Below are 16,520 nucleotides of genomic sequence, written 5' to 3'. Positions count from 1 at the left end.
TGTGCCACTTCCAGCGTGAGGCCACTTAAACTGCACCTGCTAATCCCACGGTTTTGCATGCCCAACAGAGACAAAGCAGGCAAGGCTGCACCTAAATACCCCCTTTCCCTTTAGATATAAAGGGGACTTCCCTGATCTAACCCCAGGGATTGGAGTCTGTTGTGTAGCTTCATTTGACACTGTCTTGTTTTTCCTACTGAGAAAATCAGCGCTTACAATGTGCCAAATACACTTCCCCCATGCCTAAGTACAAGGGAGATTAAAAAAACTAAAATGGTCAAAATATTTTCTCATCCCCATTGAATGAGGGCTTCCACTGCTGCACAGAAAGCACTGCTAGTGAGCGTGACTTCCCCTGCACTCCCTTTCCTGAACATTCCTGACAGCTAGGATATATGAAACATGTTAAATTATTAAAACCTCCAGGCACCCTGTGGACAATCCATGCTGCCTACATACCTCATAGGTCGTACCCTTAAAATCCGTAACAAGGGCCAGTAACTTCTCAATGAAGATATTCCAAATATCCAGTAAAAATGAAAGATTGTGAAATGGCATCCAGAATGCTCCTTGTCCTCAGGGAGGCAAGGTCAGCACGGGCCTTCCCTCGCTAAACACACTGTGCTTTCATAACTCTCATTTATGTAGACTATATGAAATCAGCCGCTTACTAGATTTAAAACACACATTTTTTCTTAACCAAAAACATAAGCAGGGGAGAGACAGAAAAAGGTCTTAATAATGAATGATATAGGCACTCATAGATCACAATATGTGCAGGTTTTATTACTAAAATGCTCAAAGATTAAGAATTTAAATAACCTGTTACACTACCAGTATCAATTAAGCATCCAAACTCAGTTTCTAGATGCTGCATGGACGCGCACACTCACAAAGTATGCTGTCCTAGTTTCCCTAGGATGCCTATATTCAGGGGGTATCTATATTCACCTAAAGCAATGCAATGGGACTATTTTAAACTGCAGGGCTTTGGACAATTTTTAATAAGATTACTCAGTCACAGTGTAACAAGGAATCAAAATAAAGGGAACTTGTAGCAAGCTGGAGCAGGGGCATGCACTTCAGGCATGAGGCTGTACACACATGGCCACGTACACGTCTGTGTATTAAACCTAATTTATACAAGATCCTACCCATGCGACGTAAATATATAAAATCCTTTAAAAATAACTTGCTGTACTTTCCAGTGGATAAGACTGAGAAGGTAAAGAGGTTTGTTCATCTAAGGTTCTCTCTTCCTCTTCCTTACAAACCAATGTAACATGTACCTTGCCACGGAGGAAGTTTGCAGAAAACCATTTCAAAGGGGAACAAAAAGATGGAGGGAGAAAAGGGACACCAATATCCAGCTGGTGCCTCACACTGTTGCAGACAGCAGCAGGAGCCGGGCACCCTCGTGACAGGATTAATCCTGGCTGTAGCCCTCCACCATCCATCCCCTCTGAAGTGCATGGCCATGCACAGAGGATAATCATGGGAGCAGGCAACGAAATATTTAAAAAATGGCATCAGTTGTTTCACAGTATCACAGAGGAGGCTGAAATCCACCATGCAAATTTGTCAGACTTTGTGTATCTCAGATGAACTGATACACAGAAAGGGAGAAGTGTGGTGTTCACATGTCACAAACGCACTGGGCAGAGGGGAAGGCAAAGATATTTCTAAAGAACAAGCCAGCAACAACTGGTTAACATACATTTGCAGCATCAAGAATTGGAAGGTGGAAATAACAGTGACGCAAGGTTTGGCACTGAGCAAAAATCACTTGAATGGCTCATGGAAATAATGCGCATACATGCACACTTGCCATTTGTATCTCTGCATGGTTTTGCGTGATCGTCCTACTTTGAAAACATTTCAATCTTTACCGAAACTTTTCCATATTCTAAGCTATCCTTACATGAACTGTAAATTTGTAGATGGCTTTATGCCTTCCAAGCTATTATTTTCACTAGCTTCTTGAAGAAGTCATCCATGCTTGCAGAAATTTATCATTTAACAAGTTGTTTATTAATGAGAGATTATCAAGGTCGATTAGTTAAAAAAATTCAGCAGTCCAGTTTAATTACATCAAGCACAGGAACTGAAGTGGCCTGAATGCATGTAAAATACCCTGGGGGCTCATAAACACAGTGTAAGAAAATATATAAAATTCTTAAATATTGGTACGCATGTGCTATGCATATTGAATCACAGTACTATTACTTATGATTTGATAGTATCAATAAAATGACTGGTGTTTTCTAAACATAAGTAGACAATCTCACCCTCAAAAAAAAGCATAAGCACATTGACCAATAAAAAGGAGACAACAGAAGGAAAAAGCAGATGAGATAAATAAGCAGGGATGACGAGAAATCATTATGTTTCTACTCATCACTGTTACGTACTTTGATACTGCATAAATTCTATTTAATACATGCAGTAGACTGGTCCATGTATCTACATGACCTGCCCTTTGAGTATGAAGGTGAGGCCCCTTTTTCCCCCCATACTGAGACAACATCTGTTGGAAACACCTGGAGAAAAACTGTCAGACTCACCGGAAAGCTAACAGTAGGGAAAGCAGGATCCCCAACCACAGGAGCAGTGCGGTTTAAAGCATCAGTGTCTAATGGTGCTAATGTCATCAGGTGATATTATTGTTACATGTATGACACTGGCAAAGTATTCTTCAGCCTTTTCCGGTGAAAAGTTGTCCTTAAACAATAGATACATACTTCTGTGTAGAAAAACTGCTTGAGAAGCCAAAGAAATGGAGATTGCTTCAGCCTGCTTGAAGGGTTTAAGAACTCAGATGACAGGACTCAAAGCACAGCAGCTTGGTGCTTATCTTCTAGCAAATTCTGGGCAAGAAGCACAGGATGAAGGGATGGAAAAGACCATAAAACAAAAACTGAGGCAGGAGGTAATATTTCAAACACAGATTCCCCAAATCACTACAGCCCCAAACACAAAGCATTGAGATATCGAAGTTCTTGGGACTGTCAGAGACTGGTGCTCATGTTGTTTTGGGGCATGGGGTAGAGGCGTTTCTATGTACACACATTGTACAACCGCTAACAGGATCCTGGACAAATATAAACTTCAAACCAGTTATTTTTACTGGAATACTACACATGACAGCAGAGACAGGGACTGGGAGAGTCTTAAACCTACCCAATTCAAGATGAGCACCCACTAGGTGAGCACTTACTACTTACACATCACAGCTGCTTATACTCCCCACACTTCCTGACATATTTTTTGAACAAGTATGCTAATAGAAACTATTAGGCTCCTCTCTCCCTCAGTGAAGACAAGTGAGCACATTGTTGGCAGGCTCCTGTACGTTTGCTGTACAGGAATCTGCAGACTGGCAGGGGGAAGGAGGAGGAGCTGAAAACCACAGACTTGAAGCAATGGGGGAAAAGCAGATGTGAGCCTCTTGTGATGAAGGAAAGAGTAGTAAGAAGTTGATTAAGACTGCACTAATTACTGCTTTGACGGAGTGGCAGTCTCAGAACTGCTATTCAAATCTCAGTTTCCTGAGCAGCTTTACAGTAAAGATAAATATCTAGAGGTATATTTATAAAAATGAATGTCATAATTTTGTAGAAATTCGTTTTTAGAAGTTGTCTTAAAAGAATTCATTAAAAATGCACAGGAAACTCATTGAAAATGGGCAATATAACTGGTTTTGAAGCTAATTCCAATCTAGATTTCAGGTAGGTGAGGTATTATCTGGCCTTTGCTTGTCTGACGGCTCCCTCTCACTGGAGCACATCAGAACCAATTGCATTATTTACACTCCCCGGTATGAATCAAAGTCCAAAACGTCGTCTATAACAGAGATAAAAGAACGTAGCACAGACATGATCCATCACACAAGTGAAACACAATAAAGCTCCAACCCCAGACAGGACATCTGTCTGCTGTGCTGCAACATGAAGCTTCCAAAGCCTCCAAAGTCTTTGAAGACTTATGTGGTAATTCAATTTGATGAAAAGGACCATATTTAATTTTTTATACAGCATACAAAGTGAGTTTATATTTCAGTTTTGGTTTCTAAATGTTTAATCATGAAACATCTGAATCAGCAAAACAAGGAGGACAGTTCTCTACATCAACATGTTTTCTTTTTTGTTTTGCATAATATTTAATAAGGAGCACATTTATGAATCCCCTGCTGTGGATTTCAGTCTCTTTGTGGAATTCAGACCAGAAGTGAGGTAAAAATTGAGAAAGGTTTTAACGCAAAGGGATGAGCCATTCAAAGGATTCCCCAAATTTTTTTTTTCCCCACAAAAAACACTTGATGGGCGGAACGTCAAGCTGGGCAACACCTAAGAAGACCCCCGACTCCCCATCTGCAATGCAGGGCTGGCACAAAGGCACATACAAAAGCTTCAAAGGTTGCAAGGGGCAGTGGGCACATTAGGGGACATCTCGTCTTTGCATGTGTATGGGGACAGGAAGGGGGAAGGGAGGATGGCAACGCAGATTTTCAGTCCCTACTCTTCCTTTACAAGCACAACGTAAACAGATTACAAAAATGTGTTTCTTTGGACCTTAAGTGCTATTTGGGAAGTGAGCAATACTTCAAATGGCTCCTCTTGTTGGCAGATAGTCCCACTACTTAATGAAATGTCCCTTTTATTACTGTATGCCCAAGAGATTACACACAACAAAGATGGGCAAAAATTTTAAGCAGGTTTTTCCTGATCCAATTTTCTACAACATCACAGGCAAACAAAGGCAAACCACAATATGAAATATTTTGGAAAAAAAAGAATGATTTCTAACATAGTAACAACATCAGCCTCAGCCAATTAAGTATTACCTTCAACAACAGCTCATAAAACTGCGTAACTTCAAAATCTTCTTTCTTAAATGCCAGAGAGCATACACTGCAATAAATACTGATGGCAGGGGTGTGTTGCTATAGGGCAACATTTTTGGCTTGCCTCTTAATACGGTAAGAGTAGACGGCCACACTTCAACACAGCTTTCTGAAACTCTTCTCCCAATACCCCTTCAGAGGTCTGTACCCTGGAAAGGATACAGGTAATTTGTACTGAAAGCTGTTGGATTTTCAGGCAGTAATAGTAGACATGCCACAAGGTCTCTATTATTGGAGAATTTAAATAGATAAAATGCAAGAAGATTAAGGAAAAAGAAGAGTGAATATGAAGTACAAAGAAGGGAAAGGAGAAAGACTAGACAGAAAGCATAAAATTGGCATATACTCCTGGATAATGACGAGACAATGAGAATTATGTTTTTTTAAGAAAAAGTGTAAATGTTTTGTAATAGTTTGTAATTCTTCTTTGTGTCACATTGCACAGAGATCTCTAGTTGTGCTGAGATACAGGCTTCAGTTCAGAAAGCTTAAATGTTCCTTCTCGCATGTCAAAAATGTTTATGAACAACACTGAACACAGGTGTGTTTGCCCAACAGGTTCCTAACTCCTGCTCAGTGCTGGTGTGTCTTCCAGTGCTGTGTTAGGAGTGTGCTAACCGGGTGGAGAGTGATGTGCACAGTATAAAGGTTTGTTTTGTCAGGTATTTAATGTGATGGCACCAGGAAATTTTTGGACTGCAGGTGTTTATTTCTGTGGAACATATACAAATGCAGCCTAGAAGAGCAGTAACCTTCTAAGGTCAAGGTATTGTTTTAAAATTACCTACTACTAAAGGATTTTTAATTTAATTTTAAAATTATCTACTACTTTAATTTGACAGTGCCCCTATACACAATATAGTCCTCCTGAAAATGTGCTTCCTGAAGAATGTGCGTCTTGAAAATGCTTATAAGCTTAAAAAAATACAATTATTAACAATGCTAAAACCAGGAATGATTTAGAATTTTATCAAATTGCAGTAAGAATGCTCTGAAGTTTTACGCTGTTGGTTTACACTTACAGCATCAAATGTACCCTTTCTGCTCTGCCAAGGAGCCTGAAGGGCACCAGATTTGTCTACGAACATAGAAGCTAGCAAGTGAACCCATTTCTACCAAGCACAAACTGTTCTGAAATGCTCTCGCTGCTACCCTCTAGTGAACAAGCAAAAATAAACTGTAAGATTCAAGTACTTTTGCGTAAGGACAATGTTAATCAATTCAGTTTTCCAGTTTCAGCCTAAAATACAGACCTCTGTCAATACCACTTTTGGCAATTATTTTTCCTGACTTTGTCACTCCATAATCTGAGAACTTTAAGACTGCAAACTGCATTTAAAAAAAAAAAAAAAAACCAAAAAAAAACCCAACATTTTTATTCAGGAGATGATTGGACTAGTTAACCTTCAGGTCTTTCTCTCTAAGTTCAGGACCTTCTTTTTCCTCCCAGTGAAATGCATTGTTTAGAGGTTTAAAGAATTTTTTTTTTTAATTGTAACTTTCTTTGAACCATGGTAAGTGTTTTGCTCACTATGAGGGACTACTTGTCTTTTTACAGGGAATGCTAGGGAGGGGGGATGCAGAGGAGAACTAAGCACTGGAGAAACTTAGAGAATTCACAGTATTTTGGTATCTACCACCAGATACAAGAAATGGATATTTCACTCTACTTAAGGAAAGCAACATTGAGGACATATTGTGAAGGTTACTACGCGATTACTGTTTGCTGTTCCTCTACACCACTTCTAGCTCTTTTCCTGCCTCTTTCTGAGGATTAAACAGATGGTAAACAGAAGCTAATGCCAGTGTAACTCACCATCTGGCTAATAGATGCGTTTTTGCATAGGCTCATTAGCATGCTTGTTCCATCCCAAATCCTCCATAACAGTTTCGTCTCCGTCTGTATCATCTTCATAACATAGTTAATAAATGCAAAATGGATATACAAAGTTGCAGTTCATGTGGAACATAATCACGGCTTTTAACTAACCAAAACATCAGAAGTGGGACTAGACCCAGTCCTCCTTAGCATCAGCTGCATTTGCTGTCTACTCCACTTTTTGATTATTATTATTATTATTATTATTTTATTCTGCTTGAATATTTGCCACCAGTTCATTGTTTGTCAGATATGCACTCTGTAAGAAAAAGCAACTGTTAATTTAATCTTTATTATCTTTGTTTTACTTAGAGGGAAAGGCAAATCATCAAAAAAATTGCATTAAAACTTCAGCTTATTTGAGGTATAGCTTGGCAGGCTTTGCCAATTATAATTACCCTGAGATGCCTAAATGCAAGAGGAAGAATGACAGGGCTAATTTTAGTCTATTCAATAGCATTAGGGCAGTTCGTCAAGAACAGGTTTTCTTCTCCTTGACTAATTCTGTCACCATTTAATAATACTGGTCAGAAAGTTCAAACCTTGGGTTATATAAGCTCAGCAAATTACTGCTTGGAATCGACAGGCTAACAGACAGATAAACACAATGACAAATAAAAATACATGCAGGCCAGACTGGAAACAGGATTCATCAACAGTCAAGTGGAAGTCAAGAACACCAGCACTGTGCATTGCACCAATTCAGGATACACTAGTGTCTCTCCTCAGGTATTTGTGAATCATCAACTTTAAATGAAAATGGGAAATATTCAGAGGAGGGAAAAATTTACTAATGTTCACTAATATGTTATCTATGAGCATTTTAATATAATTAGAGCAAGTAGTTAAGAGCATGAAACTGTTAGGCCAAATCCTGGGGGGGAAGACAGCAAAACCAGCCAACTGAAGCCTGCACAGGAGGAGGATGCTTCAGCAACACAAGCACCACCTGCTCTACAGCCGGTCACTGCCCCATGCAGCAGCTGTGGTTCACACGTACGGCATTTCAGCCATCCCAGACTTAAGATTGGTCTAAATTGCTACTAACATTTGAAAGAAGAGAGGAAACCAGCAGGAGACACACAAGGTTATCACTGAACTGAAATGAGCCGGGCATCAACATTAGATTTTTGTTGGTTTAGGTAGCCACGTGACTTGGACCTAATAGAAAGGGCAGCAAAGGTTAGAAAGAAAATGAGTGTGCAAGCAGCAATGGTGGAGAAGAAAGAGGAAGCATGAAAGAAAAGAAAATCAATAGAGAATGGAAATTGGTAGATATAGGAGAGAATCTGGAGGTGCACAAAAAAAAATGCCGGTTGCACAAGTCAACAAGAATAAAGCCTAAAGTCTAGATATGCCCAATAATTTTCAGGGGATAACATTTCAAATACACCAAGGACATGCTGCAAACAACTTCTTTACCCAGATTCATACAGATGCAAATACAGCCTATGACCAGTTTTCAGAGAGCCAAACTTACTTAGAAAATTTTCTTTGGCAACAATTATGACATGGACAGCAACATAATTTAGGAATGCAACTCCTACCCACCCATCAGTGAGATTACAACTTCAGTAGAGGTCTGGTGGGTTTTGCCCCAATTTTATTTGGCAAGATTATCATTACTCTTTTATACTTGCACATTGACTTGAAAGCATAATGGTTTGGCTTAAGACTACTGAGTTACTTATTTAAGAACTTTGAAACATCTTGGTTTTAGAAATAAAATACAGAGAGAGTTATGCTGACTCTGAAGAGAGGTGGCTAATTTCAAATGTCTTTCCACAAGGTGCTGAAGACCCTTAGTTCCAAGTGATGGTATTTTTGTCATAGGGGCTTAGCACTGTGCAGGCTTTGACCTTAGTCTTCTAAGTTTCAGAATTCCCATCTGATCTACTGGCAAAGTGCTTCAGTCTTTAAAGTGCTGTTCTCAAGGCAACAATGCATTGCTTAATCCCATATTGGACAAATTCCGCACTTCAGCAGCAAGCTCAGTTCCAAGCAGAATTTGCAATTGTCAGCCCCCAGTAAAAAAAAAAAAAGAGGGTATTTCTGGCATCTTTTGTAATACCAACCATTTATGTTTCCACAGCTCTTTTCCAGTCCTTTGTGTTTCTACATCTGATCTGTGCCTCATGGCTATCGTCCTCATGCTGTTCTTCAGCAGAAAACGACAGGCAGCAGCATGAAAGAGATGGCTAAGAGTCCAAGGATCTATTTTTCTCAGCCCCAGACTGCAACTGTTTCAGCAAGCTCCTATCAATAATCATTATCCCACACCTAACATGGCAATATTAGGACATAATGCCTACTGTTGTGCCTGGGTCTAAGGCAGTACACAGAAAGCTCCCAAAGATCAATTAAAAAAAAAAAAAAACCAAAACCAAAAAAAACCAAAAAGAACAAGAATTCTGCACACAAGACAATTAACTCTAAAAAAAGTTGAGCTATCCAAAATAACTACTGTTTGGGCTCGCTGTCACGAATATAGCACACCTCTCTCAGCATTACTAACCTGGACCCGTTAAAGGTATCCACCAAATAAAGTGCTGGGACAGGGGCAGCACCTACGAAATAAGACTACTGAGTATAAATCCTTCCAATAGCTGATGATGTGCAGTAGTTGGTGCTGGGGTGATGCACAATTCCAAGGTCTTCACTAGGGATCAAGAACTTTTAAATCAACAAGTTTAACCAATTGGCTTATATCCACAAGCCAAAATTCAAGGAGGGTGTGGCTTATATATGAAATTATAGTCATATGTAACATTTCGACATGCCCATCTTAGGTGGGGATCAGAACAAATACAAGAGGATAATTACTACCTTATTAGAATATAATGTTATGGTATTATAGTCTGCACTTAGCCTAATAATACTAAAGACATAAAACAATCATCCACTTAATTATCTCAACACTTGAACAATACAGATAAGATGAAAGATTTTCTAGAACTGAGATTCATCTCTGTGGAAAATTCCACTTTTTTTTTTTTTTTTTTTAAAGCAACAACATTCCAAATCAGCATTAACAAAAGTGGTTTTTCAAGGCACAAACCTGAAAAATTTGAAGGGATTTCAAGCAAATTAAAGCATTGTATATGGTAAAACTCAAGTTTTTATTTCAGGTGATTTTAGCTTCAAGGTGCATACACTCAGAATAAAAAAGTCAATACAAATAAAGAAACATACCACCTTGCAACTGGTGTTTTCAGTGTAACAGGACACCACTTCTTTCCCCCTCTTCACTGCTCCCCTACCCACCAAAACCAATCCAAAGCATCACTGAAATCTGTTTTTTTCCAGCAGGGAAACAAAATTTTGACCAAATGGCATTTTCCAGGAGAAAAATAGCAGCATGAAAAAAAACTAGCCATTGCTTTGTCCAAAGCTATTCCTGTGACAATGCCAAGAATATGCCATGCTGTTTGTCAGACAGCGCTATTACAACCTTCAGCTCCCCGTCTCCTACTTCAACAAATCCCCTGTTAGAGCAATCAGAAAGCACACTCCCTACCTTTCCCTTAGTTCATTCCCATCTTCCTGCTTCTGACTGGGGCAAAATTACCTAAGCCATCTGGAACCATTATGATTATCCATTTGCAGAGGGAAGTCTTGTGGTTCTTTCCATCTAACTCCTTCAAAATAGTATATGAACTATTCTCTGTTCAAGAATTCCAAATTTTTTTTTTTAGAATACAATAAGCCAAATTTGGAACCACTTTGGAGAGAAGACCTGCCAGAAGTAACACCCACAGACTAAAAAACATTCATCGTCCACCAGGACTGGTGCAGAGTCCATCCCGAGCCAGCCCCGGGTATTGCCATCCAAAACTGGTGCGACAGGCCCAGTGGTAACCCAACTTCTGTCGCTCGAAACCCTGAGCTCTGCTAGCTCATAACCCTGAGCTAGCTCAAAACCTCAGAAGTTACCAGCTACCGCAGAAGGAATAATCCCAATACTGCAGTTCCTTCTCACCACGAAGCCATTATTATTGAGGTATTTGTAAGGTAGCAGCAACAGCTTATCTGGTGCAGATAAACCCCTAAATCTCTTCTGATTTTAAAAGGACAGTCTGTAAATGGATTTCTGCATACAGCTCCTCATGTACTTTAAGTAAGACAGGAGAAATTTTCTGTTCTCAGACTGGTGGGGGCTGGTGCAAAGCTGAAGCTTTCCCTGGCAATACAAGCCTCCCACCCTGCACATTGCTATTAGCCAGAGCCTTATAGGAAATAAGAGCAGTTCTGGGTAGTTTTGTTGCTTATCAACAGTTCAAAGCGTGCAGTAAACGTCTTCACCACCTTTGCCTATGTTTATCGAGAAGAGTACCCCATTGCCCGAGATTGCTACCGACCACCACTGGCATTTCAGAAGATAAAAATAACCTTAACTATGAATATGCTCATACGTGACACACACTTACCGTAACTTTTCAAATATTACCCTCGGAGATATCCTAGGAGAAACTCCACAGCTCTTATCAGCTAGAATTCAAAGGAGGGAGAGAACAACAGGATGAAACACGCACAGGCACGCTAGGGGAGGAAGCGGAGACGCTCCTTCTTGCCTCACTAGGATGTAGCAACTTCCAGCGATTGCAGCCCAGCCCCTTCACCAAACTGGTTTGTGCCTTGCAGGGTATGTCAGGAAATTAAAGGCACGTCATAGGCTTTTGTTGTGGCAACATGCTTATATATATTTTTTAAATAATATGTATGATCAGAAAACATACACTGCAACTTTTAAACTAAAGTTGCTGGGGGAGGGGAACCTCAATCCATCCCACTCCTACCAGTTGGATGCCAGTGCCAGGAATAGATGCCCAGAGCCTGGAGAAGGATCACAGGTCAGCAGGAGAGGACCTGAAGAGCAGCACAAAGGAATTCCAGCCACTCCAGCCAGTAAGTCAGCGTCATTGGGGGCCCAACTTAAATGCCTCTATGCAAATGCACACAGCATGGGGAATAAACAAGAGGAGTTAGAGACGTGCACATGCCTGTAGGGCTATGATCTTATTGGCATCATGGAGACGTGGTGGGATGGCTCCTGTGACTGGAGTGTTGGAATGGAAGGCTACAGGCTCTTTAGGAAGGACAGGCAGGGGAGACGAGGAGGGGCTGTCGCCCTCTCTGTCAACGATCACCTGGAGTGCATGGAGCTCTGCCTGGGGATGGATGAGGAGCTGACCGAGAGCTTTGGGGTCAGGATTAAAGGGAGGGCAGGGACAGGTGACATTATAGTGGGGGTCTGCTACAGGCCACCCAACCAGGAAGACCATGCGGATAAGGCCCTCTATAGACAGATAGGAGCAGCCTCACATTCACAAGCCCTGGTCCTCGTGGGGGACTTCAACCACCCCGACATCTCTTGGAGGGACAACACAGCAGGGCATAAGCAATCCAGGAATGCGTTGATGATAACTTCCTTGTCCAAGTGATAGAGGAGCCAGTGAAGAGAGGTGCTACACTGGATCTTGTTCTCACCAACAAGGAGGGGCTGGTGGGGAATGTCAAGCTCAGGGGCAGCCTTGGCTGCAGTGACCACGAAATGGTGGAGTTCAAGATCCTTAGGGCACTGAGGAGGGCACACAGCAAGCTCACTGCCCTGGACTTCAGGAGAGCAGACTTTGGCCTCTTCAGGGACCTGCTCGGTAGGGTACCATGGGATAAAGCCCTGGAGGTAAGAGGGGCCCAAGAAAGCTCGTTAATATTCAAGGATTACCTCATCAAAGCTCAGGAGCAATGCATCCCAACAAAGAGGAAGTCAGGCAAAAACACCAGGAGGCCTGTGTGGACGAACAAGGACAAACTCAAACTCAAAAAGGAAGCCTACAGAGGGTGGAAGCAAGGACAGGTAGCCTGGGAGGAATACAGAGAAATTGTCCAAGCAGCCAGGGATCAGGTTAGGAAAGCTAAAGCCCTGATAGAATTAAATCTGGCCAGGGATGTCAAGGGCAACAAGAAAAGCTTCTATAGGTACATCAGTGATAAGAAGAAGACTAAGGAAAATGTGGGCCCTCTCCAGAAGGAAATGAGAGACCTGGTTATGTGGGATATGGAGAAGGCTGAGGTACTCCATGACTTTTTTGCCTCCGTCTTCACCAGCAAGTGCTCTAGCCATGTCGCTCAAGTTACAGAAGGCAGAGGCAGGGACTGAGAGCATGAAGAACCACCCACTGTAGGAGAACATCAGGTTCAAGACCATCTAAGGAACCTGAAGGTGCACAAGTCCATGGGACCTGATGAGATGCCTCCACAGGTCCTGAGGGAACTGGCAGATGAAGTTGCTAAATCACTATCCATCATATCTGAGAAGTTGTGGCAGGCCAGTGAAGTTTCCACTGACTGGAAAAGGGGAAACATAACCCCCATTTTTAAAAAGGGGAAAAAGGAAGACTCAGGGAACTAAAGGCCAGTCAGTCTCACCTCTGTGCCCTGCAAGATCATGGAGCAGATCCTCCTGGAAACTATGCTAAGGCACATGGAAAATAAGGAGGTGATTGGTGACAGCCAACAGGGCTTCACTAAGGGCAAATCATGCCTGATTAATTTGGTGGCCTGCTATGACAGGGTTACAGCATTGGTGGATAAGGGTTAGAGCAACTGACGTCATCTACCTGGACTTGTGCAAAGCATTTGACACTGTCCCACATGACATCCTTGTCTCTAAATTGGAGAGCATGGATGGACCACTCGGTGGATAAGGAACTGGCTGGATGGTTGCACTCAAAGAGTTGCGGTCAACGGCTCCATGTCCAAGTGGAGACCAGTGACGAGTGGCATTCCTCAGGGGTCAGTAGTGGGACCGGCGCTGTTTAACAACTTTGTTGGGGACATGGACAGTGGGATTGAGTGCACCCTCAGCAAGTTTGCCAACACCACCAAGCTGCGTGGTGCAGTCGAATGCTAGAGGGAAGGTATGCCATCCAGAGGGACCTTGACAGGCTGGAGAGGTGGGCCTGTGCGAACCTCATGAAGTTCAACAAGGCCAAGTGCAAGGTCCTGCACATGGGTCAGGGCAATCCCAAGCACAAATACAGGCTGGGCAGAGAATGGATTGAGAGCAGCCCTGAGGAGAAGGACTCGGGGGTGTTGGTTGATGAGAAACTCAACATGACCCAGTAATGTGCGCTTGCAGCCCAGAAAGCCAACTCTGTCCTGGGCTGCATCGAAAGAAGCATGACCAGCAGGTCAAGGGAGGTGATTCTCCCCCTCTACTCCACTCTCGTGAGACCCCACCTGGAGTATTGCATTCAGCTCTGGGGCCCCCAGCACAAGAAGGATGTGGACCTGTTGGAGCGAGTCCAGAGGAAGGCCACAAAGATGAAAGGGGGGCTGGAACACCTCTGCTACAAAGACAGGCTGAGAGAGTTGCGGTTGTTCAGCCTGGAGAAGAGAAGGCTCCAGGGAGACCTTATTGCAGCCCTCCAGTACCTGAAGGGGGCCTACAAGAAAGCTGGAGAGGGACATTTCACAAGGGCATGTAGTCATAGGACAAGGGGTAATGGCTTTAAACTGAAAGAGGGTAGATTTAGATTAGAGATAAGGAAGAAATTCCTCACTATGAGGGTGGTGAGGCACAGGAACAGGTTGCCCAGAGAAGTTGTGGATGCCCCATCCCTGGAAGTGTTCAAGGCCAGGTTGGATGGGGCTTTGAGCAACCTGGTCTAGTGAAAGGTGTCTCTGCCCATGGCAGGGGCGTTGGAACTAGATGATCTTTAAGGTCCCTTCCAACCCAAACCATTCTATGATTCTGTGGGGGTTTTTTGTTACACAGATGTAAATCATGCATATAGAACCAAGAAACCTTTCTCTCCAGGCACTCAGCCTCCTGTAGGCCATAACTATGCACTGTTAATGCACAGCTGGTTAACGACAATTTTTTCCTGAAACAACCATTACAATGATACATATTCAAACCACTTGCAAAAAGAAATTTAAGTTTAAATTAAGAGCAGAAAAATAAAAAGACAGTTTATAAGGAGCGACAGAAAATTCTTTACAAGGAATCCACACACACAATTCCTTTAAAAAAAAAATCCCATCTCTTGATCTTCATGAATTGTTTATAACCAGATTTGGTTAAATACAGATTTTAATTAGTGTAAGTCAGTTGATTCAGAAATGGGAACTAGTATAAGTCAGCATAAGAAAATTGTGAAGACAGCTTTTTAGCTCAACAATACTATCCTTGGATCATTAATTCAGTTTCAGAAACTAAGGAGGTAAACTCAGTTCCTACCTTACTGCATACAGCAAGATGGGAAACCATTCTCCTGATCTCCACCAGGCCAGGATGCCACCCTGACCTCCTGTGCCACAGCTGCACTGACCAAAATCCTCATCCTTGCTCTTTTTTCCACATAAAATGGACTGAAAACATAGAAAAATTGAAAACACCACTCCCCAGGAAAGACATCTGCAGGGATCACTGCAATACAGCGCTCTGCAGAACCGGGCTATGGTGAGTGATGGGGATGACAGAAGTTTGTTGTGGCCAGAGACAAATCACATATCACTTGGAAACCACCAACAGCGTGTAGGGAGCCTAACAGTGTTCAGACAATACTGAAAATCTATGCAGATTATACTGACATCACCACACAGCCTAACAGCCCTCCCTCCCTTGATCTGTGACTTCTTACTGTTTCTCTTCGCCATATAATACAACATCTCACTTCTGAGGTTCAAAGGGAACTTTTGGAGGGTAACAGAAAAGGTTCCAAGTGACAGAGCCACATGCACCAATCTGTACTTCTATATGTGTTTTTGTGCTCCTGAAGCTGCATACAGCTCTAGCCAGGTACTCCTCTACACAGAGATCAGCCCCCTTTTCTTCTTTAAGATTGGTTCCTAGTACGCAACAGAATGAGCCTAAAATCCAGAATCAGCAAAATTCATCATCTGTGCAATTCCACTCAGAGCAGGGTCCCGCAAGCATCATCCACCACTTATTTCTGCCAACACTGTACACTTCTGTTCTTTCCCTCCTCCTAGAGAGGAAAGGAATTAAGCCTTTGGAAAATAGCAAGTGATTTACATGCATTATTAATACCTCTCAATGTAATAGTATTCAATATGTTACTCTTTGTTGCTTCACATCAATCAGTCTCTCTTACATTTCAGAGGAATATTTACCTGCTCACTGTGTAAAGCCAAATATTACAAAAAAAACTTCTGCACATTCCTTGACTAAAATTAATTATGTTTTTATGAGCTTGTAGTCTGGTGGATCACAGGTATTTTGGAATGAACTATAATATCAAAATTCATTATAGGCTACATTTTGCATGTGGCATTGGCAAATTCTACATACAATTTATATCATCAATGACAAGGATTAGTAAAAATTCTTCTATTCAAACAAAAAAAGCTCACACACACTCCCCCTCACAATATTTCTCATAAATGCAGTCAGGTTACTTATGCAATTATATATCATCATATAAAACTATGAGACACACATAGACTGTTGCTCTTCACCAAGTATTATTTGCCAAAGTGGGCATTCATTTTTCTGCTGCATAATTAATTTACGGTTACATATAGGTGTCGACAGGCAAAACCTATACCTAAACAGAATAGGGTATCAGCTACAGGTTTCATATTGCTACCCTTAAGAATTCAGTGAGGAACTAAAATCACACAATGATGAAATGACTTTCCCAAGGTTATGCAGGAAGTGCCTGGCAGAAATGGGAATCAAACCTTAAACCACCAGAGCCCGCTTAGGCA

Source organism: Platalea leucorodia, assembly GCF_965183815.1.
Source record: "Platalea leucorodia genome assembly, chromosome: 1".
Taxonomy (NCBI): domain Eukaryota; kingdom Metazoa; phylum Chordata; class Aves; order Pelecaniformes; family Threskiornithidae; genus Platalea; species Platalea leucorodia.
The sequence above is the reverse complement of the archived record's forward strand: the minus strand, read 5'-3'. Positions refer to the sequence as shown.